General features: G+C 36.0%; 1 pseudogene; it reads left to right on the top strand.

The window, feature by feature from the left end:
- The window catches only part of LOC119048769 (uncharacterized), an 87,175-nt pseudogene extending 62,312 nt beyond the window's left edge, over nt 1-24,863 (top strand).
- Nucleotides 24,864-26,050: the final 1,187 nt, after the last annotated feature.

The following is a 26,050-nucleotide window of genomic DNA, read 5'->3' on the forward strand; positions in this document are numbered from 1 at the left end:
TTTAGCATTTTCACTAATGTTAAACAATGTTATTTTGTAAATAAGTCTATAGCTTTAATGCACCTTTTAAATTTCTGCTAATCTCATGAACACTTGAAAAGATATCGTACACAAAGGAAGAAGTTGTGTTTCCTCTTAATACAGCATTGAAATAAACAATCAGGAATTTCACTGTACTAGCTAAAAGCACTCAAATGTGAAATCAAGTCATTGGTTTTCAGATTTTATTTTAAAGTCACACACTAATATCCATTAAGCTAATTGTTACAAATGTGATCATTTTACAAATAAACTTGCTCACCTGTAAATTAGCAGAAGTTAAATTTTTTAATTTCAGTTTTAAATGTGAATTCAAATTCATTAAATTATAATAAAATTTTCTCTAGTTAAAAAGATAAATAATAGTTCACTTTTTTACAATTAAGTTGCAACTAAAGAATGGTGTATAATTTTTACACTCTCACTTCGGATACTTTGAGTGTTTTAGTTCAAATTTACCATGGATTCCTGCAGAGTCTAATAGCAGTTTCACACATGAGCTTTAGCATATACCTTATTTTCTTTCGATTGCAGGTTGAATGCTAAGTAACGGAAGAGAAATGTATTCGTTTTCTTGGACCAGTCTTCCTGAGCACCCTATTAAATATTGAAGAGAAATTTAAATCCAGGGAACTTCTCAGAAAAAAAAATCTATTGGTATATGACTTGAATGTCTAAGTTCTGAACCTTTCATGTTTACCAGTGTTAGAATTGAAGGACTACTTGGCTGGCATGATGGCATCTGCCTACAGAGTTCCAACTATCTGAGAAAATAGAGCATAAAATTAATTTACATCCCTTTCATAACAAGAAATAAAACTTCGAAATCTTACATATACCAACACCCAGCCGTCATCCTAACTTTCTTAGCTATAAATATATCTTCTGCTATTTGACTATAGATTTAGGTTTTCAAATATTAATATCTTTTTCATAATTATAACATATTACTGTTTATATGATGTAAAACATACACTTATGTCAAGTTATACCCAGGATCTTTCCTTAAAAATATAATATACTAGACCCAGAGAAAGAAGAAATGTGAGTTCCAGTTCAAGCTTTACTCAAAACCTACACTAACTCACATGTGTAGGAACCTCTTCCAAAACAACAAAATTCTATCTGTTCAAAAGAAAACTGTCTTCTCTCTCTGGTTTCTAGAATTATGAAGAAATAAGAGCTGCTGTAATATGAAGCACCTAGAGTTATTAGGCCAAATTCAAGATGTGTACACACTGTACTATGCATATTAGATATTATTCATGATTATGTCATGCCCTACAGAAAACTTCCTGAGATCTCAGAAATAGTTTTCTGCCCATTCTTGTTCCCTGTAACTATGAGTAGGACATACACTTCAATGTGTAGGAGTACTCCTTGACACTAAGGACAAACTTTTAATCACAAGAACCAATCCTTAGGAGCATGGCCAACCTGGAATCAAGAAAAGACACAGAAGGGAAGTACACTCAAGTTTTGTGCAATTTTAATTAGTTCCCTCTTATCATAAAACTAGTACATGCACATTCAATGTTATAAAATATTCTATGTGCATATTTTATAAAACATTCATAAATTCAAAGATTATAAAATATTTTGGGTAAATAAAAAGAATCTTCCACGTTTTCAAGAAGTAAGACAAGTAAGAGACTGCAGTATTAAGTAAAAAGAGCACTTGGCTATGAATCAGGAAATCGGAAGCTTTGGCCCCAGTTTGCTGCACTGCATTCATTTGGTCAGCTTGTTTCAGTGCTTGCTTTGGACCAGGTGCTGTGCAAGGCAGCAGGGACAGAAACAAGAAAGCAAATGCCCTTATTAAGAAGGTCACAGTTTAGTTATGAAGGAGAAGAGGACAACAGTCATAAGATGCTTGCATGCTTCAACGTGAGTGAGAATCTAAAAAGGGGTTATTAGCCCGTAATGGAGGAAGCAACTACCTCTGTTGTTGAGGAGGAGGAGTTCATAAAATTTAAGTGGTTTTAAGAAATAATACTTAACAATAATGGCAAATAACATCTATTGAACAATTCTTTTGTGTCGAGAACTGTGAAACAAAGGTTTTATATAATTATGCCATTTAAGTTTTTAACATGGAAAGATAGTTACTATTATGTTCTCCATTTGACAGATGAAAAATTGAGACTTAGAGACTTGAGTAGCAGGCCTTGCACAGAGGAATTTATAATTAAACTGAATCTTAGTGATTAAGAAGAGAATTACCTAATCACAGGATCAAATTTCATTTGGAACTAAACATTAGATAAAGTATAAATAAATGCATATATCCACTTTTGAATGATGGTTCTATTCTCTCTGCCCTTCAGTTTCATTAGCCGAAAATAAGATCAGTAATACAAATCCCCAAAAGTGATTCATTTAACAAATATTAATTGAATATCTACTCTTCCAGATGTTATGCCAGAAACTTGAGACATAGTGGTGAGTTAGACCTATGCTATGCAATACGGTAATCATTAAATATGCATGGCTGAATTTTAACTTCAATTAACTAGAATTAAATAAAACTAAAACTTCAAGTTCTCAATCACATTAACCATATTACAAGGGCCCAGTCACCACCTGTTGTTGATGGCTGCCATACTGCAGAGTGCAAAACAGGACATTTCCATCATTACAGAAGTGCTACTGGACAGCAATGAAGCAGACGGCTGTGGATCCCATTCTCCTGAAGCTTGCCTTTCAGTGGGGGAGACATGCGGAAATTATTCAAATAATTTTATCAAAGCACTGATACATGCCATAAAAATGTGAAATGTACAAAGTGAACATATAACCAAGAGGAGACTTAACCTGATCTAGGGATTGCACAAGGCCTCACGGGAAAAAACGACATTTCGCCTGACCAGGAGAATGAGAAGTTAGCCAGGGGGCAAGGTGGGAAGGAGATTTCTGAACACATAGAAGCTTTGTGCAAGCCCTAAGAAAGGCCGGGTTTGGGAGGAATGGAGTGACTGAAGCATGGGAATGGGGCTGTGGGGTTGGGGGGCAGGTGCCTACTGAGTTAGTGGAGTCACCAGAGGCCAGAGCAGGTGAAACCATCCCAAAATCAGTACCAGGTGATTAACGGGTTTAAGAGAGGAAGAGTGGGACATCTGACTGATGCTTTTAGAAATGTCCCTCTGGCTGTCAGGAAGAATGAACTGGTGGGGAGAAGGTGAACAAATGAAAAGTTAAGAGACAGAGTATAATATTGTGATCTGTAATTTAAAAAATACATTTCGGTCTCTGCTCTGAGTTCCTGGCACAGAATTCCTGAAACTCTTGAAATTCCCTGGGATTTGGGAGAGTCTTTTTTTTCAAGTGGTGATTCTGGGTGGGGTCCTGTATGGCTCTTGGGTGGCAGGCTAGTCACTGGAAAGACCAAGCCATAATTAGAAGTTTGGAATTTTCAGCCCCATTTTCACCTACCCATCCACCCACCTATGTATACCTTCGCCTTGCTGTTCATCTATATCCTTTATCATATCCTTTAATTAACTGGCCAACACATTTCCCTGAGTTCTGTGAAATGCTCTGGAAAATTAATTAAATGCAAGGAGGAGGTCATTTGAACCTTTCATCCACAGCCTGTTTGTCAGGAACACAGGTGACAATCTGGACTTGTACCTGGGATCTGAACAGGGAAAAGGACACAGTCCTGTGGGACTGGACACTATCCTGTGATATCTGATGCTATGCTCAGGTAGATAGTGTCAAAAGTGAGTTAAATTATAAGACACTCAAATGATGTCACAGAAAATAGCTTGATATGGGGAAAAATCTCAACTTATTTGCTGATGAAAGGTGTCTGAAATGAAGTGTTATGCAGAATTAGTAAAGGAGAAACACAGGGAATAAACACAATAAGGAGGAATTATTTTTTTCTAAATATAAAAGAAAAATTAGTGTTTTTTGTAAACACAGCGTAATTGTGGTATTCAGGCAAGAGGTCAGCAAGGGTCATGGCTTAAGCTGGCTTTAGGTCAATATGCCAAAAAAAAAAAATCAATGTATCTGAAACCTATTTCTTGGGGCAATTTATCTCAAGATTCATTGGCCAAGAAGCCAAATCACTAAATTTGCCATATGTGTTGATGAACTTCTAAGAGAATGGAATGGGTTTTGAAAGAACTAGATGTGGATTGGGGGGGGAGAAAGAACTCATGGACAGGGACAACAGCATAGTGATTTCTGAGAGGGATGGGTAGAGGTGGAAGAGGATATAAGGGGGACAGATGGTAATTGGAAAACACAATAAAAAATGTGTACAAAAAAAGAAACAAACAAATGCCTGGAGCCCCTTCACAGTGGTTGAGAAGGTAGTATCATCAACAAGCCACCCAAAAGCATCTCCTTGGACCATAAGGAACTTCTTTGATACTTAATGTGGAATGAGGTGCCACTTTAAGAGCACCAACTTTAGCCCCAAGCAGTAAAATATCTTGCTGCCCTGGCACTTAGGAGCCAGGGTAAGCCTTAAAGTTCTAGAACTGATTTTTGGCTACTCCCAGAACAAAAGAAGAGTTCTCCTGCATAGTTTAATGGTTGCATGGATGACAGGTTCCAAATGAAATCCTTGGAAGAGGCTGTCTGGAGTGAAGGAAAGGATAGCAACAGCCTGGACCTAGACACTGAATGCTGGCCAGCTGGTGTGGGGTTAGGGGGTGGGGTTGGTCAGTCTTCTGATGAAAACTGCCCACCTCAACCAAAAGATGGAGAAGAGAACCATGGAGGGGTTACTAAAGGGTCCCACCTCATAGAGGGTCATAGGGTTGTTAATTCCCTGTAAGTTTCTATGGCACAAGACAGTTTTCTTCTGAGGGAAAAAAGACAGTATTAATATACAACTCAGTAAATAAGCTGTTTAAGTTCACAGCACAGAGCTGAATGCAGATTGATGATTTTTCAAACAGCCTATGGTAGTGATTATGACTATGAATAATGAGGTAAAAACACTATATGTTTTGGATAAATTTTGTAAACCTTCTCAACCTGAACATGTAAGCATAAAACTATGAAGATCACTTATATCTAGATGAAATTAAAACAAAAGAACACTTTCAACAGATTTTTGTTTACTTTTCAATACAAAAGTGAATTTTTATGTAATTAATTTGTACTATACTTAAAACAATCAAGCAGAATGAAAATGAAAAAAAAACAAATGAAAATACTGCACCACTGCCTTTGTTGTCCATGGAGGAGAGGAAATGTTTTCACAGATTTAGAAACAGTAATACATTTAAAAATTAGTATCAGTAGTCTTTAATCTATTTACTTGACACCTTCAGGATTATAATTAAAGAAGCTCAAGAGATGCAGAATAGACATGGGAAAGGATTCAAAGTGGCATTCTACCCATAAGATCTCTTTTGGATAGTAAAAACTAATAATAACAAAGGTTTAATTCTTCTTACACTGATAGCCATACTGTGGACCCTTTGAGAACTGTAAAGTTAGCACTCATCATTGTTTGGAGTGTATCTTCACAGTTCAGCACTTCATATTGACTCTTCCCTAAAACTGAGGACAAATGGTCAATCAGAGGTTAAATTAAGAAGGTCCAGTATTTGTTTTTCCCTTACAAACCACTATGGCCTTGCCCATTTCTGCTTCTCTTGGATCCCTGCAGCATCTTGCACAACATTAGGCATACAGCATATGCTTAAAAAATATGTCGTCTTAAATATTGTACCCTACAAGGTAGGGGTCTCAGCACCTATTAAATGTGTATCTTATTAAGGATACCCAGCACTTGCATCTGCTATAGAGACTAATAAAATTCTACCCCTGGGCTTTAATGGCTCTAAAACCTAAAAAAGAGCAAATCTTTTATGAAATGTGTCCTCTACCTGAGGCTCTGCATACATTCACATAAAATGGTCCCTATCTTTGCATCCAGGTTCCCGCAAAAAATCTCTTAGCTTCACCAGATGTGTTTAAACTACCATTTCAGCACCAACATCAAGTAGTTATTTTCAAACATGAAAAACAGCTTAACAATATTTTAAAGGACAACGCACACTTATTATGTATTTCATGCCAACATGGCGGGGAACAACTTCAGGGGTTAAATTAATTGGTGACTATGATGTACTGAAGTCCACGGTCTTACACAGAACTACCTAGTGCCAACAATTTACAGAATTAACCCAATGGATTTAACAAAATTCTTCAAAATAGAAAAAAATTAATTCTCCAGGCACTTTAAGATAAAATATTTGTGGGCCAAAGGATGCAGGTTATCACAATAATCTAAAAAGAAAGTGCAAGGAATATTTAACATAATATATTATAGAATCAAAGAGGCAAGTGCTCAGATCTCTTACTGTCAAATGTAAATTTGGATTGTTGCATGGGATTATTGTAACAGGGAATTAGCAATGAGACTTGCAGAAGTAGCAATGCATTGTGTGCATTCTAACCAATCTACATTCAGTGTGCCACCACCTGTAAACATAAGCAATAGATCTCTTTTTTTTTAAATGACCTGGAAAGTATCTAACAGGCTATCCTTTGGGAGCTAACACTTTCTGAACTAATTAATCATCAAATGCCACCGCTGCTCCACTCCACTGAATATGAAGAAGCAGTTATCGGGTGATAAAAAAATTCTCTCGAAAAGAAAGTGTTGATCCACCACTATTGGAGGGGAAACTATCCTGCAAACACTTGCAAGTCTTCTTCAAAATCTTCACCTTAAGCAGAGAAAGATCAGAAGTATTTCTCTACATGAATGGATTTTACACCGAAACTAATTTAAACATTTTGATTTCTTTAGTACTTTGAAAAAAAAACATGGATCAAGAGTAGTTAGATAATGAATACTAAGAATATTAAAAAGAAAAGGTATTTTTAGAGTAGCTAGAGCCCTGGATGGGACTGAACTTCAAAGGGGACTGATTTCTACTTTGGACCTGACAATTAGCCAACTTTATGACTATGGACAATTTACTTCAGCTCTGTTTCTCAGTCTCTGCAGGTATAAAATAAGAAAACCAGCTGATATTTAAGATCTTCTTTAGCCCTAAGCTTCTATGAAATGTCAACATTTTTAGAACTACTTTTTCTTTCACATCTATACAAATTTGTCAATATGTAGACCACTATGTAAGAGTTATGGTTTGAATCCAGCATTTACAATCAATATATGAATTTTTATTATTACTTAGCTAAGTGTCTCTGCATTCTGACACTGTTTATTCTGTCACATTCTTTTGTAATAAACAAAGCAATCTTTGTAAGACAAAGCAGGGCACAGGAAGTTGTGACTGACCAGAAACAAATATCAAACTAAGGATACTTTGAATCTGTTATAAGCATCCTCTTTTGGGGACTTCAAAACACAATGCATTTTTATTTACTCCACTGCTATGGTCTTCTAATTCTTTAGAATACTAAAACAGGCTCAACAAATGGAGGATGCACAAGAATTGTACAAACTGTCACAAGGGCCTGTGAAATAAAAACTCTCAATTCTTGCTCAACCATTCACTACAGGAAGCTGCATGAGAGCTTCAGTGTGGTGCATGCACTAGGTGCAAACATCTGAAGGCATCCACCAACAAGGCAATTGGAGATAAATCTACATGCATAAAAATCATCCTCTGCAAAAAAAAAAAAAAGGAACAAAGAACATGCAAAATGCAAGATTACCCTATATAGTACAATGTGCTTAAGTGACCTGATATACTTTCCTGGTAATAATAAGAACAACTATTTCACTGAAATAGAGGACAAGGGGACAGTGACCAGAGGGAAGAGGGAAGGGAATTTAAGGGGGGAAAAAAGGGGAGGGATTTGGAGGAACAAATATGAAGGACACAGGGACAAGAACTAAGTGGGGTGGAAATGGGAGGGAGGTGGGAGCACAGGGCGGGGGGGTGGGCTGGGATGGGAGAAATAGACAAAAAACTGCACTTGAAAAATAACTAAATAAAATTATTAAAAAAGAATAACATTCTTTAAGAATTTACCATGAATTTACAAGTATTTATAAATGCTTTAAATAAGTTTTATATTACAAACGTCTGAGAGCTCTCATTTCTCACATTCCCCTGTTATTCAGAATTCCAGATGTGATCTGGGTGTTACCAGTTAGATGCATGATGCTTAAATTCAGTACTTGTGTAAGTGGAATAGAGACTGATACACGGGGCAACCATTTTTTCTGGGTCAGACCTAGTAGCTGTGATAGGACTCTGGAGTCTACAGTCCTGGTGAGATTCTTGATTTTCCAACTCCTGGTTTTGGCAGAGTTTGCAATGTCCTTGGAAGAACTATTCCACATCATTATTCTGGGAGTCTCCCTGGAGATCCAGTCTAGCTCATAATTTTCCCAGAATACCAACATTTTATAAGCACCTTAGTCTTCCTTGTATTTCTTTTCTTTGTTTAAAGTAGCTAAAGTGATTCTAACATCAGCAACTAAACCTTGACTAATATAGATTGTTATCTAGAATAATTGTAGATGAAACACTCAAAGATGAGCATCAGAGTTTGCTTAAAAAACTGAAAATCTGGTTGCTAGGAAGGGTTACCTATAGGTGGACCATGGTCTCCAGAGTATTTCAGTTCCCACCTATGGTCTCCTGTAAAAAACTGCCTACCAAAGATACACCTTTAATAAAATAAATAGCAGTTTCTTAAACAGAATATGATGAGTATAAGGATACAAGAATGGTCAGGTAGAATTGCTGCTTGTAATTGCACTGGAGACTTAAAAGAAGAAAAATAACAGGCTCTCACACAAAGTCCTTTTTTAAGCTATAAGCAAAAAAAAGGATTTTTTTCTAACTGTCTTAAAAGAATATCTTATCTCTATAGTCACAGGACCAATTATCAAAAGAAGAATCTGATCTTTTAGTTGCTGAACACAGCAAAGTATTATAGTTCTTATGTGAAAATTAAAAGCTTGCTAGGAAAGAGTAGAAACTTTAGAATTTGGTGAATGACTGAAAAATGTGACAGCCCTAGCCAGGTAGCTCTGTTGGTTAGAGTACGATTCCAATGCAGCAAGGTTGCAGGTTCAACCCCCAAGTCAGAGCACGTATAAGAATTAACCAATGAGTATATGAATAAGTGGAAAAACAAGTTGGTTTCTCTCTCTTTCTCTGTCCTTTCCCTCCCTTTCTCCTTCCTCCCTCCCTCTCCACTTCCTCCCTTCTAAGTCAATAAATTAAAAAAAAATGTTAAGGGATAAATGTGACAATTAAGATCATTCAGATATATTTGAGTCCACAGAACCCACAAATTCTACCAACCTCTCGAGTCAACAGCCCTGACTGATGAGGCTGGTTCTACCTTGTATGGACAACTGGTGATGACCTCGCTGAGGCTGCTAACTCATGAGGTGGTTCTCCTCATGCCACACCCCATTTTCTTCTAGATGTGGGTCAAATGGCAGCATGTCATTAGTTAGTTAAATAAAACATAAACCCATGGGTGACCTAAAATAATTTAGAAACGTTTTGGCAATACAGGGAAAGAGAAATGTAAGACTTAGAAATGTTGTATTCTATCACTTGCAACTACCTCCTAAATATTTCTCCCAGGCCAAAGCACACTCCCTTCACAAAGACATTAACATATGAATTGTCAAAAGATCATCAATATTCTCAGAAAACATGGTCATAACACTGTTATAACTGTCCTCTGAAGGCGTAAAGAAAAGTGGTACATGTTGCTGTTGAAATTAGTTTCTTGACTTCAGTGGACATGATAAGATACAAGGGTGGCAGAGGCTATCAGAGGCAAGAAGGAATCAGTTACCATAATAGGTATTAGGACTAGAAGGACCACCAAAACGAACTTTGACAGTGACTAGTTGACCAGAAGGTCCTCATGAGTGAAATAAATGAGCAACCTTAATTGATCTTTTCAATAACAGCTTCCAGGTGTGGTGAACAGGGGCCTGACTGAGTCACTCTAATAGAAAATCATATACTCTCACTTAGAAGGCCAGGTATGTGGGGAAGAACCTACAATGATATCACCTCTCAGTTATCTCCAAAGTAACTGTAGTCATTTATTGCCATGACTAGCATTGAGCAAAGAGACATAATCAGACTTTTTGAAGACTTTTTACATGGGCTCTGAGCTAAAATTAATTTGTGGAGACCTACTGTGATCCTCTAATCAGAAAAGAGGTCATTGTAGTTATGTGACAAATGAAGTTTTGAACCAAGCGCACCTCTCATTCAGTTCAGTGTGTCTGAAAACTCTTTTTGTACTTATTTCCCAGTTCCTGCATGTACAGGGGAAATAGACATTCTTGACAACTGGCAACATCCGAAAAACTGTTCCCTGATTCAAGTGACAGCTATTATGAGACATGGTGGATGTGATAACTCTTTTGCAAATTGGTTCCCAATGACCTCTGTTCCTGGTATTCACAGCCCTGTGTAACAACCTCCCACATGGTGTCAGGGTTAGTCTGTCTGACCAGTAGAATGTCACTTTTAGGTTATAAAACTAATTATGGCTTCTTTTCTACCACTTGATTTGAGGGAGTCAGCTGCCATGTTGTGAGAAAAACTAAGCAGCTTTTGGAGCATTCTCTAGAACCTCTAGAATCTCTAAAGTTCTCTAGAATCTTTTCTTTTAATAGCATGAATTCCATCATGAGGACCACACACTGATAATCTCATATATATCTGTTTTTAAATATATCTCAAAGGCCTCATCTCCAAATATTACCATATTAGGGCTTAGGGCTTCAACATAAAAGTTTTGAAGGGACACAATTCAAGCTCAGAGAAAAGTAAAAACTTTCTAGTTAGTTGTGCCTTCATGATTATATGCATGGTACAACATGGAAAATAGCAATGTTCATACTGTTTCCACTTGTGAATCTTGTCCTCAGATTTTAAAATTTAGGTTCAAATTCACCAATATCAAGAAAACTTCCATAGATATAGAACAAACATTTCCAAATTGTATATGGAACCAAAAACGACCACAAAGACCCTCAGCAATTTTGAGAAAGAACAACAAATAGAAGGAATCTCAATATCTGATATAAAACTATATTACAAGGCCACTGTAATCAAAACAGCCTGGTCCTGGCATAAGAACAGACACCCAGATCAATGGAACAGAACAGAGAGCCCAGAAATAAACCCATGTCTATATGGTCAATTAATATTTGATAACAGGGACAGAAGCATAAAATGGAGTAAAAATAGCCTCTTAAACAGATGGTGTTGGGAGATCCAGACAGCTGCATGCAAAAAAATGAAACTCAACTTAGATCATGCACAAAAATAAACTCAGGATGGATAAAAGACTTAAATATAAGTTGTGATAGAATAAAAGTCCTAGAGGAGTACATAGGCAGGAAAATCTCAGATATTCCATGCAGCAATAACTTAACTGATATGTTCCCTAAAGCAAGTGACATAAAGGAAAGAATAAACAAATGGGACTTCATCAAAATAAAAACCTTCTCCATGGCTAAAAAAAATCAGCAAAATGAAAAGGGAATCAACCATATGGGAAAATATATTTGCCAATGATAACTTGGACAAGGGTTTGATCTCAAAAATATATCAAGAACTCACAGGACTCCACTCCAGGAAGACAAAAAAAAAAAAAACCTTAAAAATAGGCAAAGGACCTGAATAGACACTTCTCCAAGGAGGACATACAGAGGGCCCAAAGACATATGAAAGGATGTTCAGTATTACTAGCCATCAGAGAGATGCTAATTAAAACCACAATGAGATACACTTCATACACATCAAAATGGCCATCATTAACAACAAGTGCTGATGCGGTTGTGGAGAAAAGGGAACCCTAGTACAATGTCACTGGGAATGCAGATGGGTGCAGCCTCTGTGGAAAACAGCACGGAATTTTTTCAAAAAAAAAACCTAAAAATGAAACTGCCTTTTGATCCAGTGATTCCATCACTGGGATTATATCCTAAGAACCCTAAAACACCAATCCAAAAGAACTTCTGACCCCAATATTCACAGCAGCACAATTTACAACAGCCAAGTGCTAGAAGCAATCTCATCAGTAAATGAGTGAATCAAACATCTATGGTACATTAACACAATGGAATACTAAACAGCAGAAAGAAAGAAGGAGCTCTTACCCTTCACTCCAGCATGGATGGAACTGGACAGCATGACGCTAAGTGAAATAAGCAAGGCATTAAAAGACAAACACCATATGATCTTACCTATAAGTGGAATCTAATCAACAAAACAAACAAGCAAAATATAACCAGAGATGCTGAAATAAAGAGCAAACTTGCAGTAACCAGAGGGAAGAGGGAAGAAGAATAACAGTAGAAATAAGGGGAAGGGAAGTCAAAGAACATGTATAAAATGTTCTTTGATCCATGGACAAAGCCAGAGGAAAGCAGGATTGAGGGTGGGAAGCAGAGATGGGTGGGGTGGGGAGAGCAGTGGGGTGAAAATGGATACAACTATACTTGAACAAAAATACAAAAATAAAATAAAGAAAGGAAACTTCTGCCTCTCTTCTACCTATATTTATTCAATAAATACTTGAAATGTTTTTAGGTACTTGTATTTAGAGTCAGTTTTCCAAGGATAAAAAACAACTTTCTCAAATTATTTAGTAAAACTCCACAGTACTGGGTTTTGTTATGGCTAACCAATGAATGAGAAATCATTCAAAGGAAGCTGGTAATTTTTCTACTGCATAACCTTCAAACTCTAACTCTCCTTTCCCAAAAAATGAAGTATGTATTTAGGGTTTATTATGTGCCAGGCACTGTGCTACACACAGAGGGCAGCAAAGGCTGAGACTATGTACCCTCCCTTACAGGGCTGAAGGCTTAGATGGGGAGACACGCAGGGATCACATAGTCACAATGAAACCTGTCATAGACATTGTCAAGAAAAAGTAGACTAGTGTACAGTGGGGGCCTGCTTTAGACCAGGATTCAGGGACGACTTCTCTGAGAAAGACATTTTTGGAGAGACCCGAATTACAAGTAGGACATAGCCAGGCAAAGAGACAAACTCCAAGCAGAGGAAATATAACAGGAAAAGATCCCAAAGCAGGAAAGAGCTCGGTCTCTGTGGGGAATGTAAAAAGGACACGTGGCTAAAGTGAAAGGGAAAATGGATCAGGATGAGGCTGGAGACCAACACAGGGACCAGGTTATACAGGAGCCAATTATAAATCCAACTAGAGGGTTTTAGATTTATCCTAAATATATTATACAGACACTGAAGAGCTGTAGCAGGAAGTGCTGCATTTTTAGAAGATTGCACAGACTATGCTATGCAGAATATGTTGATGGGAGACAAGAGGAAATAGAGAATCAAGTTTGGAACCTTCCACAGTAGATGGTTCAGGGAGAAAAGATATTTGCTAAGAGTAAAATGATGACAGTGGACATCTGAAGAAGTAAGCAGATTCACAGTGTATTTTGGAGATACATTCCAGAAGAATCAAAAGGGAGGTTTATGTGGATCTTGACACACATTTACCTGCATAAAATGCTTACAAACTGATTGCCTCTTTTCCTTATAATTGTTCATTTCAATAGAAGCTAGATTTGCTTAACTTTGTCCAAAAATCTGAACAGCATGATACCCATTTTTTTGGTATCTTAAATGTACTTCACAAACTTCTATTTAACAAGATTCTGAGGTTCTTAGTAAGTTAGCATTATAAATCTTGAAGGAGAGTGTTATACAGGACAGACTTTTAATTCAGTTCAAAAGACCAAACCTGACATTCTCTTTTAAATGGTATTTTCCCCCAAAAGTTAATATTATTTCTGAATCTGATATTGAGCCTCAGAAAATTAAATTCAAATGGAAGCTTCCAACATACCAACAACCACCTCAATGAAACACATCTCTAATTCTGCAATGAGAAACCAATGCACTTTAACGTTGTACATACAATTTCAGTATGAAACATGCAGGACTTTTAAATACACATAGCAAACATGGGATGAAGTTGTAAAATAAAAATTGCTTACTAGCCAGACTCATACTGCATTTGAATGTGAAAATATAAAACTCTTTGGTCCTAAGTTAAATGCTCAAAAGAAGTCACATGTAAAAAAATTAGTGTTAAAGTCATATAACATCCTCTAACATTAAAAATCATAGAAACTTTTCTGTCTCCCAGAATATCAATTGAAAAGAAACAATTTTAATTACATAGCTGCAGATATTTCTTTCTACAAATTCCTTGCCAGAAAAGAGAAATATATTTTAAAAAGAAATACAGGGGGGAAATTCAGCCAACAGGAAAGAGATTCCAAAAGGATTTATATATATATATATATATATATATATATATATATATATATATATATATATAATAGATATATGGAGAGAGAGAGAGATTATATCTTCTCTATCAACCCACAATTCCTATTTCAACCTTGATCATTTTTTTCACGGCCAATAAGCACTAACCTAGTGTAAAACAGTGTTAGAAGAGTATGTGCATATATAACAGATAAAATACAAGCTGCGCCTATTTTGGGTGTTTTTATCATTAACTGCTGTTGCATAAACTGAACATACAATGGGCTGTGACACTGGATAAATCATTTGTTTCCACTTGTTATTGATGACATTTCATAACTCGTTTGAGGCTCTGCTTTGCCCCGTCACTCATGAGTTATGAGGTCATCAATCATGACTGGGGATAAATGATTTATGTAAGTCGCCCTATTGTATATTTTAGGTACAGTATACCATAAAACACACACTATTGATTTCTAATACTGTGTCATTATGTTTATCATGTGTGTTTGTGAGACTGTGATCTTGTGTGATCTGCTGCAACAACTGAATATGAAATGTTAAAATAATTTGTGAGTAAAGAAACACATAAAGTAACTCAGTAAATTCTTATTTTTAATTAATATTTGGCTAAAGCAATTTTGAAGGTCTCCTTGAATTAAAAACATGTCTCCAGGAAAGCGAGCTGTAGTAAATGATGTGAAGTCAATACATGAAGTCATGATTAGGAAAAAGAAAAGGACTGAGAGAGACCCTTTGAACAGAGCATGCGCCACCCTGAGTGACCTACAGAGGTACTGAGGACACACCACCAACTGAGGAACATTTTGTTTCGTGTATTACACTTGAAAGGATCAACTGCTAGTCACAAGGATACCACGGAAATATGAAAAACTCCTTCCAGCCATTTTCAGAAAGGAAAGTGGTAGGGTGTGGAGTGAAAACCAAACTGACTGTTCATTAGTGAAAGCTTAGCCCCTTTATAACTCAGGTTGATTTTGCAAAGAATCCACAAGAAAGTTTAACTAACATACTAATTGAAAATAAACATAAAATTATCAAGAAAATACAGTACTCTCATTTAAAAGGAGTTCTTTAAAAAGGATATGGCATTTTAAGAGATTGGACATTTTTCCTTTCACTTTTTTCCTGTTTCATCTACCAACTGACTTCCATTTTTTTCTTGATTAGCTTAAAACTATAAACACGATTAAAAAAATAAAACTACAAGAAAACGCAAAGAAACTTGAGGGAGGCAATCAAAAACATATTGCAAATCAAACCTAGAATAAGAGCATCAAAAATCCAAGAACTTTCAGCTATTTGCAATTACAAGAGTAATTGCTATTTTAACATGTTTTGCTTGTTCCAAAGAAACTCTGTCATAAGCTGAAATTCAAGGAGTTTAAATCACAGCAAAATCTTTCAGGAGCTTATCAAGACTAAATATACAATCAAAACAACCTATTATCTACATATTTTAGTTGATTAAAAAAATAAGGTACCTCTCCGAGCACTATTCCATAGAAGTTGTTGACCCGCTGTGTTCAATTCCCAGTGATGATAAAAAATAACTACTTAATATGAAGTATGAAGAATTTAGGTCACATATAAAGGAAAATTTCCTTTTTTTTTTTTACAGGAAAGTTTTAAATATTGATGTTAACTATTGAGAATATTCGCAGAATTTGGGGGGAAATTTTTAATAGTAGTTTTACTTTTTTTAGAATGGTTCAAAATTTATCCTAATCTAATGATGAAGTGTTGCATTATAAATTCAAAGTGATTCCTCAAATTTTTTTTCATTGCTTCTTTCTGTCATGATACTGATTTTTTAAATAGCAATGTTTTATAGAGCAACAATAGAAGAGGACTGGGGATTTCAAAAGTGAGAGTTGGTACCTTTCAGGGTTAGTAAGATGATACATAAGAAAGTGAGTCAGAAGGTCACAGTTTAGCTAAAAATTCTCAGTGTAAGTCCAATATTATATAGAAATATTTCACTTTTGAATTTTTAGTCTATATTTTTCCTAGTTGCTTGAATTAAGTATAAGATTCCTTAACCTATGGTCTTGAATGGGCTTTAAAAGAGTTCAGAAACTGCCTAGACTTGTCTTTAAAAATTGTATTTGATGAGTGAATATACATGTTTCTGGGAGCTCATAACATTATTATACTTTATTTAAAGTCCAGGTCCAGAAACAAACACTTTTTAAAAAAATTACAAACCACTGATTCAAAAGACTGTCATTACAGTTAAGGCTATTAGCCATCCTTCCAAGTTGTTTATAAAATTAATTTCATTTTTTAAACTAATTCTTCCTCCACCTCTTTCTCTCCCTGTCTTCCTGCCCCCTTCTATCTTTCCCTCCCTCCCTTTATCCTTCTTTTTATATCTCTTATGCCCTTTATTTCATTCATTTTGGCAACTGGTCAGAAGGAAATACTTAAATTCAGTGGTAAATCTTTCAAGTGCCTTTGGATAAGACCCGGTTGTAAATTCAATAGTTTAAACTTATAAATAAAGTCACTTTCTTCTGGTGTGCAGATATCAATTATACGTGATTTCCCTTATCCCCTACACATAATCAAAGAGTAGCTGCTACTTAAATATGGAAACTGACATACGGAATCAGAACAGTCATTAAGAAAAAATCTCCTTTTCTAAAAGTCAGGGTAAGCCTTATAACATTTTAATTTCAGATTTTACATTTCTAACAATAAAATGTGATGAGATGTGGGAAGATTATCATTTTATATAAGGAAGCTGTGCAGAGAAAGAGGCATAGTATAATCAGGAAGCATCCTTGCAGATTTGTACAGTAAGCGGTGCATGATCAATCCAGGATATTAAAACAAAACAAAAAAGAAAGAGAGAGAAACTGGATACAAACCTAGTTTGATCAGGTTAGAGCTGTCTTAATGAGCTTGCTCCCACACATTAGAAATACTGATGGAGCAACAGCCTGTATATTTGGTTCTGCACCAGGCTGGGTATAAGGAGACTTGGGGACTTAACCCCAGCTCTGCTCATGACTCACTGAGTGACCTCAAGCCAGTTAACCCATCTGTTGTTTTTCAGAAGGTGATAACTTGCAGACTGCCTAGCAATTGCTGTGCATTAATGGGGTGACAGTCAGAGGAAGATGCCTGGGGCAGAAGAGCTTCAGTGTAAGGAAATCAGCCTTTGCTGCTCTGCCCAGTCATTTCGGCACCACTGCTCTTCCGGGGTACTTCTGCCATTGTTTCTCCCTGCTCCTGAACACTCCATGCTGTCAGAGCCACTGCAGGGGGTCACCTTTAACAGACAACCTCGTTTTCAAATTTCCAGACCACTAAATCAAATGAACCAGTGAAAGGGCAATATTTTTAAGGTTGCCAAAGAGATGCATCGAAGAGATGACTATCTTGGGAAGAGAGAATTACAGCAAGAGACTCGCTTGGTGATGATTGAAAAGGTAGATCAGAAAGCAGCTTCTTGAGTTTGGAATTATTTAGATTTCAAATTGTATTTTGCTATACATCAAATTGGATTAGATTCCTTGAATCTTCTAAGACTTTGATCCAGCCCATTTTACATTTACAAATTAAAAATCAGCTTTGGTGGTGAAAATCATATACAACAAGCAAGCTTTGAGGGGCATATAGTCAGATTTAGCCTCAAGGCCCATCATACCAATATGTTCGTACTTTGAAAAAACAGACTCAATTCTTATAATGCTAAACATTCTTCAATAGAGGGGCATGCATCCATAAACAGCAGTATATCTGTATTCCTTCATACAGCATCACATTTATGAATCACTGGAATCAGTGTCCTTATATAATTATGAAAACCAAAATCAAGGTATTAAAGGTACTGTCCAAATGCAGATCAGTTAAAATACTAACCACATTTTTATTAGTTATTTATTTATTTTTAGAGAGAGGGGAAAAGAGGGAGAGAGGGAGAGAAACATCAGTGTGTGGTTGCCTCTTGTGTGCCCCCTACTGGGTGCTGGCACACAACCCAGGCATGTGTCCTGACTGGGAAGAGAACTGGAGACCCTTCAGTTTCCACCTGGCGCTCAGTTCACTGAGCCATACCAACCAGGGCTAACTAACTTTTAATCAAAGTTAAAATAAAGAGTGTTGCCATATATTTGATAAGCTAACATATCCATGACATTCAGATTCACCTTAAGTAATCATATAGAAGTGAGAGCAGTAAGAAAGCAGAGAGGAGGAGGGCTAAACATTCAAATCTAGAACTTAGCAGTAAGTTTGGCTGTGCAGGAATTTTAAAAAGAAAAAAATCACACATCACCTTATACGTGAGCATGAAGCCTGAAACTAAATATCATTCATCCAAACTAAAAAGACTATATCTGTCATCCCTTAAGAAATAAAAGGATCATCAGCTACCCTCAAACAGAATCTGTCAGCAAAGTACACTCCAGCAACTTCCCAGTGCCACCGTGTGCAGGGCTTCATCAATAGGGTTTGCAAAGCACTGCTATTCTCCAGACAGTGCTCACTACATGAACGCTAACATAAATCAAAAATACTGGTGTGTGTTCCCTGTAGTCGCCGCTGCTTAATCCGCTTACTCTAACCCTTTCCACCTTCACACAGGGTCATCTCTCCATGTAACCGACATATTCCCCTTTCAAAAGTCTTTTCTTTCATGACGGTTTATAAATGCCTTATTGATTTTTCTACACAAGGCCAGTCAACTTCTGACTTCACAAGAAGAATTGAATAAAGTGGATGAACCCACTGCTGTTTCCCTACCTACATAACTAAAATACCACCACCCAGTTAATTTTAGTTCTACTAACTGACCTAGTCATAGAATAACCAGCATCAGTGTCCGGGTCCCCAAAGGACAAAAACCTGCCTGTGCTCCTCCAAGTCTACAAAGTCACAAAACCACTGGGCAAATAACTATATGGCTGGCTTGGTTCTCCTCCTGGGCTTAGTCTAACATGCTAGAAAAAAGGAATATTTCGATGCAGCATCTGAAAATATTCTTTTGATATCTGATTATCTTTTCAACAAGTTAGTTAACCAAAAAAGATTATGTCATGTACTTTTGCATTATTTTTTATTTGCTGATTTTTTAGATAGGGAAAGGCAGAGGGAGAGAGAGAAATCAATTTGTTGTTCCACTTATTTATGGATTCATTGGTTGATTTTTGTATGTGCCCTGACTGGAGATCAAACCTGTAACCTTGGTGTATCAGGACAGTGCTCTGACCAAGACAGCTAGCTACCCAGTCGGGGCCTCTTTTGTATTTTTAAAATGTACTAGAATTAAGGTTATGACATAAATGTGTTTTTGTCTCTAATTTCATGCATAAATTTTGCAAAATATTTGAGAAAATGTTTTTCTTATTTTTGTTATGTTATTATTATATTATTATAAGTTATTAAAATTTTATACTACTTCAGAGATTTAATTCTTATTTTATTTATATTATTACCTCCATATTTTCTTTTTACTCTCTACTTTTTACTCTAAAAAAGTTAAGAGTTTTAAAAAATAATCCTAAACTAAATTTTCCCACCTTAAAAATCGAGCAATACAAAGGAAAGATATTGCATATACACACCATATATAGGTTTGTAAGTAGTAAACAGGCCTATATAGATGCAAAATTTCTACATTTTACCTAAAGCAATACAATATTAGTACTAATTAAACTGTAAAAAATGATATAGTAATCTCTCTAACTATTAAATATATAAAAATGAAGTTCTAAAAATTCTAAGATACATTTCTATATTCCAAAATAAGATAGCAAAGAAGAAGCAGAGGAATGAAAAACAGAGGGGAGAAACAGAAAACAAATTTTAAAAATGATGACCTAAATCTATACATGTCGATAATTACATTAAATGTAAGTGGATTAATAATTTCATTTAGTCCTGTACAGTGTGGCTCAGATGTCTGGAGCATAATCACGTAGATCAAAAGGTCACAGGTTTCATTCCAGGACAGGGTGCATACCCAGGCCGCAGGTTTGAGATGCAGGTTTGATACCAGGTTGGGAGCGTCTAACAGGTTAGGAAAGTCTAATAAATGTTTCTCTCTCTCTCTTTCTTTCTTTCTCTGTGTGTGTGTGTGTCTCTCTCTTCCTCTCTCTCTCTCTTAAAGCAATAAAAAATGTCATGAGGTGAGGATAAAAAATAATACTAATTTCAATTAAAAAGCAGAAATTGTCAGAATGAATTTTCTTCACAATGGATGTTTTTTAAAGCAAGACCCAAATCTATTGATATGTAAGTGGGGGGGGTCATGTCACTGAAGAGCCCAAAGCCCAAAAAGAAAGGGGAAAATGTTTAGTTTTTAAGACATGATTTCTACTATTTATTCTTCCAATAACTTGAGTCTTGGGAATTCCATTTTAAGCCTTATTATTTCAACCCTAGAATATGAGAATGAGAGTAAATAACTTTTAAGAACATTGCCAATTCTACAAATAAGTGGAAAGATACACCATGCTTATGAATTGGAGGAATTAATATTGTTAAAATGCTCTGACTACCTAAATTAACATGCAGATCCAATGCAATCCCTATTAAAATACCAATGGCATTCTTCTCAGAACTAGAACTACTAAACCTAAATTTATATGGGAACACAGATCCCAAAGAGCCAAAGAAACCTCAAGAAAAAACACAGTGAAAGGTAACATGCCCCCTGATTTCAAACTGTACTACAAAGCTACAATAATCAAGTCAGTATGGCGCTGGCATAAAGGCAGATATGTAGATCAAGGGACTAGAACAGGGAGCTCAGAAGTAAATCCTCACTTATATGGTTAGTTGAGCTACAACAAAGAAAGCAAGAATATACAATGGAATAAAGACCATCTCCTCAATAAGTGGTGTTGGGGAAACTGAACAGGTACATGTAAAAAATATAATTGAACCACTTTCTTAGAACGTATATAAAAATAAACTCAAAATGGGCTGAATGTAAGAATAGAAACCAAAAACTTCTAGAGGAAAACATAGGCAGTAAACTTTTTGAGACTTTCTCTTTGGATATGTCTCCTCACACAAGAAAAACAAAAGAAAAAATAAACAGAATTACGTCAAACTAAAAAGTGTTTGCACAGCAAAGAAACCATCAACAAAATGAAAAGACAATCTATTGAATGGAAGAAGACATTAACAAGTGATGCATCTAATAAGGGGTTACTATCCAAAATATATAAGGAATCAATATATCTTAATACCAAAAAAATCCAATTAAAAAGTGGTTAGAGGACCTGAATGGATATTTCTCAAAAGAGGACATACATATGGTCAAAAGACACATGAAAAGGCCCTCAACATTACCAGTCAGGGAAATGTAAATCAAAACCACAATGAGATATCGCCATGCCTGTGAGAAAAGTTTACCAACAAAAAAAATATCAATGAATAACAAGTGTCAGTGAAAAGGGAACCCTCTCATACACTGTTGGTAGGTTGTAAATTGGAGCAACTACTGTGAAGAACATTATAATTCTTCAAAAAATTAAAAACAGACCTACCATATGACTCAAGAAATTTCACTTCTAGATATTTATCTGAGAAAACAGAAGCATGAACTCAAAAAGATGTACACAGTCCTAACCTGTGTGGCTCAGTTAGTTGGGTGTCACCCTAAGTGAAAGGTCCCTGCTTTGATTACCTGTCAGGGCACATGCCTAGGTTGAGGGTTCAGCCCCTGGCTGGGATGTGTGCCTGAGGCAATCTATCACTGTTTCTCTCTCACATGATGGCTCTCTCCCTCTCTTTCCCCCCTCCTTCCCCTCTTTCTGAAAAGAAAATAATATAAAATAAAATAAAATATAAAATAAAATAAAAAGACATATGCATTCCTATGTTCATTGCAGAATTATTTACAATTGCCAAGATATGGAAGCAACCTAAGAGTCCATCAATAGAGGAATGAATAAAAAAGATACAGTTTATATATACAACAGAATATTACTCAGCAATAAAACAGAATAAAAGTCTTACCCTTTGTGACAACATGAATGGACACAGAGGCTATTATGCTAAGTGAAATAAGTCAGACAAAGACAAATACTGTATGATTTCAGTTATATGTGAAATCTAAAAAAAACACACAAAACAAACAGAAACAGGCCCACCGATATAGAGAACAAGCTGAGGTTTGTCAGAGGGCAGAGGGGTAGAGGGATGGGTGAAATTAAATTTTAAAAAAAGAGCTGCTGACACCTCAAGTAAATGAGGATGAAAGCACATGTATTACATTTAGCAAGATGAAGGCCTTTTTTGTCATTTCGGTTATTTATTCTGTATAGCACACAATCCTAAAATTTATTGGCTTAAAAAAAAACACTGTATGATCTCATCTTTAACAGGAGGCTAAACAACAAAACAAACAAGCAAGCAAAATAAAATCAAAGACACTGAAATAGAGAACAAGGGGACAGTGACCAGAGGGGAGAGGGGAGGGAATTTCAGAGGAAAAAGGGGAAAGATTTACAGAAACTAGTATAAAGGACACATGGACAACAACTAAGGGGGGTGAAAATGGGAGGGAGGTGGGGAGCACTGGGGGGATGGGCTGGGATGGGAATAAAAGACAGAAAACTGTACTTGAACAATAATTAAATAAAAAATAATTTAAAAAAACACTGCTACTTCTAAGACTCTCTGGTTAAAGTTTTCTTTTGGTTAAATATCAGTGAGTGTGTATTACTAAACTTTTACCAATCTTCTCACAACCATTAGTACCTGTACCTAAACATCATACTAGGGAGGAAAGTGAAGAGTTTACTATGTAAAGTCTTTGTGGGAATAGTGTAACTTTTTGTGAGTGACAATGGAGTACACTCATTATGAAACCCTACAAGAGAGCTAGCTACCTTGAATTGGTGTTGCTAGGGAATTATATGCAGTGGAAAAATTGATCTAATAAAACTATTGGTATTATTGTTATTAAAATTTTTAAATAGAGCACTTACACAACAAACACAGGATACTCCGGAGATCAAATAGCTTGCTGCTATGTTACCTATCACAGTACCCCTCTTAGGTGCTGACATTGCACCCCAATATGTACACAGAAAGTAGAAATGCGCAAACAGAGCATGCAGATATCATATCCACAAAGACAAGACAGGAGCAAAAAGAGAAAATGATGTAGGTATGAAATATCAGTACTTACCTGCTACTTGGTAATTCCATATCCCATGAAGGAATTTGCGTTACTGAGCTTAAAATACTGTTTTTATTTAGCAACTGAATTGACATTTAAGAACTATCTATTGGCCAAAAAACAAAAACTTTGAGCATCTTTTTCAAAAAATAAAAATTGGGGAGGAAATTTTTTACCTTGAAATTTCTACACTCTTCAGTTCTTATCGATGCAATTTATCTACTACATCATTGCAATTTTAATTTTTTTAGGAAAGGGAAGGATGTCTAAAAATACTGCTTTCTTCTCAAAAAAAGGGGGACAGCTTTTCCTCCTTAGTGATAATGTTCCCCATCATATCTTACTCTGTGAACATCTTATTTTGAATAAAAAGTTACTAAATACCACTCTGTAGGGCAACATCTCTTATATGACAGACAAATCTCTCAAAGTTTCTATATCATGTTCCTTCTCAAAAATTGAAATGTATGTTTATGGAGAAATTTATCTTTTTGGAAATGCAATGCTATATTGAGACTTTTGATTTTAATTAAGATTGGAAGCAATTTCTTCTTTTTCATCTATGCCTCTTCACCAATTTATTAGTTCTCTTTTTTCTTTCTATTTCTCATTTGATTTTTCTTTTTTCTTATACCTAACTTATGTTTATCATTTCTCAGTGGCCTAACATGGTTAACGCTTAAGTCTTCCTAATGGAGTCTCTAGCAGGAATGCTTTCTATTGCTCAAAAAAGCTTTTGCAAGGAAGCTAAAGAGAAAACAAAAGGATTTGAAGGAACAAATCTATTTTTCTGTCATTATGTGCCTGAAAGGAACCTGCCACCTAGAATAAAATCTATTTAGTTCTACAGTATGACTAATTATGCATGAGTTTAGACCAGAATCCCTAATGTTCAAAGAAAGAATATTATGCCATAGAGTAGAGCCATCTTTCATTCTTAAAAATTGATGTAAGATTCAGGTAGCTTAGAGTCCATTTGCTCACTGTGCACAATAGTTTCATATAAGCTAAGAAACAAGGCCATAGAGAACTAATTCAGAACAGTCCAGCATTTGACATACAACCATAAGCTGTCTCACAATGTAGTCTCTAACAAAACCTGGTATTCCTGAACCTCTGATAATAAAATTGTCTATTTTTACACCAAGAAGGTTGGGAAAGCATCAAAATGTGCATGTGGTGTGTGCCCAGCCCAGCTGCAGGGGGTTCCTACTGCGAGACCTAAAGTTCTTACAAGGTTGTCTAAAATTAAAAACCCAAAAATGTCAGCATGACCCATGGTGGGTCCTTTTGCTAAGTGTGTCTGTGACACGGTCAAGTGTGCTTTCCTCACTGAGGAGCACAAAGTCATGGTGAAGGTGTTGACGTCACTAGCACAAAGTCGGAAAGCCAATTTTTTTAAATGAAGCTTTTTGCATAATAAAAGAAATAAAAATGCTTTCCCAAATGAAGGGTTAATAGTGGCTACATCTGACAGATGTTAGGCAACAATAGGAGGAGCTTTAGGTTTTTGCTTAGCCTTCTGCATGTTCGTTTTTAGTTATTCTAAATGCTTTTCCCCCCAAAAATCAAATGTGTGTCTTACCACTGTTTTAAACCCTAAGAAAGACACAGTTTGACAGTAAACATTAAATAGAACAGCCCAAGGGAAATTTTTTTTGGTTTCTCAATGGAAAGGCAGAGCCAAATTAATTGTATCTCCCAGAATCAGTCTGTAAAAGTGTAAAAAAAGAATGTTAACATTTCTGTGGCTTATACTTCTTTAATAAAAAAGATGGTGGACATATGCCCTGTTTCTCAAACAACTTTAAGATGTAGGTGGGTGAGGGTGAGGGAGAGGAATGAGGGGAGATAAAGAGTGGTGCGAAAGCTATTTTTTCTGGAGATAATCTAAAGGTCATAAGATTTCTGGATTATTCAGAAAAGAGATGAAATCATCGCTTATCCTCTATCCCCATTTCTTAACCACTTATGCATACACTCTAAAGAAGGAAATTCTCATTCCTCTAATATAGGTTGTGTAGGAATCACACAGAATTCTTCAGAACTTCTCTAAACTCAAGTCAAAAGTAGTAAAGATAATTTCTGTATTCCATTACTTTGGAACTAAGAAGACAGGAGAACAGCAAAAAGTGGGGACAGGTGGTAATTTGTGTGTCTGTGGGGCCTGTGTGGACTGGTGAGTCAGGAAAGGAAGGATGCTGGTCACCACAGTCAGAGTCAGACCTAGGGATTAATTTTCTGGATGACGTTACCAGATCCCTGCCATGTTGGTGAGGAAAAAAAAAAACTCTTGCTAAAGGAAAATTGTCTTCCTGATAAGTTGTGTAGCCTCATTGTACAAAAATGGTTACCAATAACTAGGTATGCTATTTTGCCATCGAGTCAGAATCTGTTAGGATTTTTTCCCATTGTTTCTGATAACATTTGATTCATAATCCTTTTACGACATATCTTTCTTCTTCCTCCCTACTGTTTTCACAAACAGCTCCAAAAAAGGAACAAATCATATGGAGCTAATTATAGATCTAGAAAAACAAACAAAGTCATTCTTAGAGACACACAATCAAAAACATATATTACTTGAAATTTT

The sequence above is a fragment of the Artibeus jamaicensis genome, unplaced genomic scaffold (genome assembly GCF_021234435.1).
Source record: "Artibeus jamaicensis isolate MK-2021 breed Jamaican fruit bat unplaced genomic scaffold, CSHL_Jam_final contig_387, whole genome shotgun sequence".
Taxonomy (NCBI): Eukaryota; Metazoa; Chordata; class Mammalia; order Chiroptera; family Phyllostomidae; genus Artibeus; species Artibeus jamaicensis.